This window comes from Musca domestica, unplaced genomic scaffold (assembly GCF_030504385.1).
Source record: "Musca domestica strain aabys unplaced genomic scaffold, Musca_domestica.polishedcontigs.V.1.1 10, whole genome shotgun sequence".
NCBI lineage: Eukaryota > Metazoa > Arthropoda > Insecta > Diptera > Muscidae > Musca > Musca domestica.
Genome location: NW_026712115.1, coordinates 17,993,606 through 17,996,325, shown reverse-complemented (window position 1 = coordinate 17,996,325; position 2,720 = coordinate 17,993,606). Strand labels below are relative to the sequence as shown.

At 37.1% G+C, this 2,720-nt stretch overlaps 1 long non-coding RNA gene across 1 annotated transcript; it reads right to left on the bottom strand.

Annotated features, from left to right (window-relative positions):
- Positions 1 to 234: 234 nt before the first annotated feature.
- LOC131804403 (uncharacterized) lies at positions 235 to 961 on the bottom strand. Its single transcript, XR_009343117.1, has 3 exons — positions 840 to 961; positions 578 to 738; positions 235 to 520 (listed from the first exon to the last, which is right to left on the bottom strand). It is a non-coding gene; the product is annotated as an uncharacterized LOC131804403 (long non-coding RNA).
- Positions 962 to 2,720: the final 1,759 nt, after the last annotated feature.

Below are 2,720 nucleotides of genomic sequence, written 5' to 3'. Positions count from 1 at the left end.
TAATACTACCAAAAACAATACACCAACAGAATATTTCAAAGCACACTACTACGAATTAATTAACGACTTCAGATCCGAAGGCGTTTCTATTTGGGCGACGGATGCTGCTGTTTTTAACAACAACTCAGGCTGCGCTGTCTGCAATATATCTGCTAATCAAAATTTTGTTTTCAAAATTAATGAAAAACTTTCTTCTCTTACTGGTGAACTATGTGCAATTGAAAAGGCAATTGATTTGATGATCGAAGACGGTGTCAGCACAGCTGCTTTATTTACAGACAGCAAAAATGCTTGTCTTCTGCTTAAAAACAACACATCTCACAATTTCACTGTGTACAATATTCTAAACAAAATAGTTAATTCGCATTTAATTAAAATCTCGTTTGTTTGGACACCTTCCCATGTCGGTATACCAATCAATGAAACAGCCGATTATTTTGCGAAGCATGCAGCAAATGTTGGTTCACCAATCAACTTCTGTCTGTCGGTCACAAATGCGTCGAAACGCATTGAGTCACTCCTGTGGAATGAGTTTATAGAAAATTACAAGGACATCTCACGGACTAAAGGAACTTACTTCTACCAATTCTTCCCGGCGCCTGCTAAACAGCCCTGGTTCTTTTCATCAAACATGAAACCTGAAAACATAAAGATTGTTAATCGATTGCTCACTGGTCATACTTACACCAAAAAATATTTCCACAGGATTGGAATTGCTGACTCAAATCTATGTGAAACCTGCAACGAAATTGAAGATGAAAAACACATAATTTTTTTCTGCAAAAAGCATCAAAATCATAGGAATGATTTTGATTTGTTCAAGAAATTTAATAACTTACCGGAAATCCTGATGTCCAAAAACCAACAAAATATAGATGAATTAATCAACTTTATTGCACTTTGCAAAATTGAAGTTTGACTTTTATTTGTAAATAATCATCATATTTGCTTACAGTTTCTTATGTATTCCATTCATATCACTACATTCTGTAAACACACATATACTGTAAACAAAAAGAAAACGAAAATAAAAGAGTACTGATACTTTTCAAGTAAACAATAACCGGTCATGGTGAATGGGCACGAAAGTGTTCTAACCACCAACATACTTGACGACGTAGAAGTACACTCTGTCAGTACCCTAAGCATAGACGCTCTAAATTGTTCTGGTATCTTTTCATCGCGGAGTCGGAGAAGGCGAGCAAAGTCAAACAATTTATTTTCAATGTTAGTGATTATAACATTACAATAATGCCTAAACGCAAGTGTACTTTTAACATTTCTTTGCAAAATAAGTATCCATTTATAAAACAAAGAAGTGGTGAATCAGACGTTACGTGTGAAAAATGTCGTACTGATTTTAGTGTTGGACATGGTGGTGCCAGTGATATTGAGAAGCATTTAAAATCGAAAAAACACAAGCTTTCTGATCAAGCTGCCGCTTCAAGCTCGTCAATGCTTTCTTTTTTTAAAAGAACAAATTTGGCGACTCCCAAAGACTTGGATATAGCTGCAGCGGAGGGTGCGTGGGCGTACCACACAGTGCAAGAAAACCACAGTTTTCGTTCGAATGACTGTGCTTCAAATCTAATACAAACATGTTTTGAGCAAAAATTTACAAAATCACAAGCTATAGTTGTAAATGTGCTGGCACCTATGGCGATGGACGAATTGAAAGAACACCTTCACGAAGCCCACTGCATATCTTTATTAACTGATGCTTCCAATCATGGCTCAATAAAATTATTCCCTGTTTTAGTTCGATATTTTGTACCATACGAAGGCGTGAGAGTCAGGATTTTAGAGTTTCAAAAGCAGCCAGGCGAATCATCTGATATAATTGTGGATTATTTGAAAGAAGTATTATCTTGCAATGATTTGAATAAGAAAATTGTGGCATTTTGTGCAGACAATACAAACTGCAATTTCGGAGGAAAGAATAGAAAAGGGATAAATAATGTTTACGCGAAATTGAACCTATCCGTCGGAAGGCAGCTCATTGGGATTGGGTGTGGAGCCCATATAATTCATAATGCTATCAAAACAGCCGCAGATTGTCTCCCTGTTGACTTCGAATGCATCATTGTGAAAATTTATTCATTCTTCTACATCTACAGCATTCGGGTAGAAGTTCTGAAAGAGTTCTGTGATTCCACCGACACAGAGTATCAGAAACTGTTGGGCTACAGTAAAACAATACAAACTGCAATTTCGGAGGAAAGAATAGAAAAGGGATAAATAATGTTTACGCGAAATTGAACCTATCCGTCGGAAGGCAGCTCATTGGGATTGGGTGTGGAGCCCATATAATTCATAATGCTATCAAAACAGCCGCAGATTGTCTCCCTGTTGACTTCGAATGCATCATTGTGAAAATTTATTCATTCTTCTACATCTACAGCATTCGGGTAGAAGTTCTGAAAGAGTTCTGTGATTCCACCGACACAGAGTATCAGAAACTGTTGGGCTACAGTAAAACAAGGTGGCTTGCTTTAATGCCGGCGCTTGAGAGAATTCTAAAAATGTTTCAGCCTTTGAAAGCCTATTTTCTGAGCATAGATAAATGCCCTACTATTTTAAAAACGTTTTTCGAAAATCCCAGCTCTGAATTATGGTTATATTTTTTGCACGCACAGACAGCGATTTTTCATCAAGCCGTGTTGAAAATCGAGGGACAAAACGTGCCCGCAATAGAGTCTGCGAATGAAATTAATCGTCTC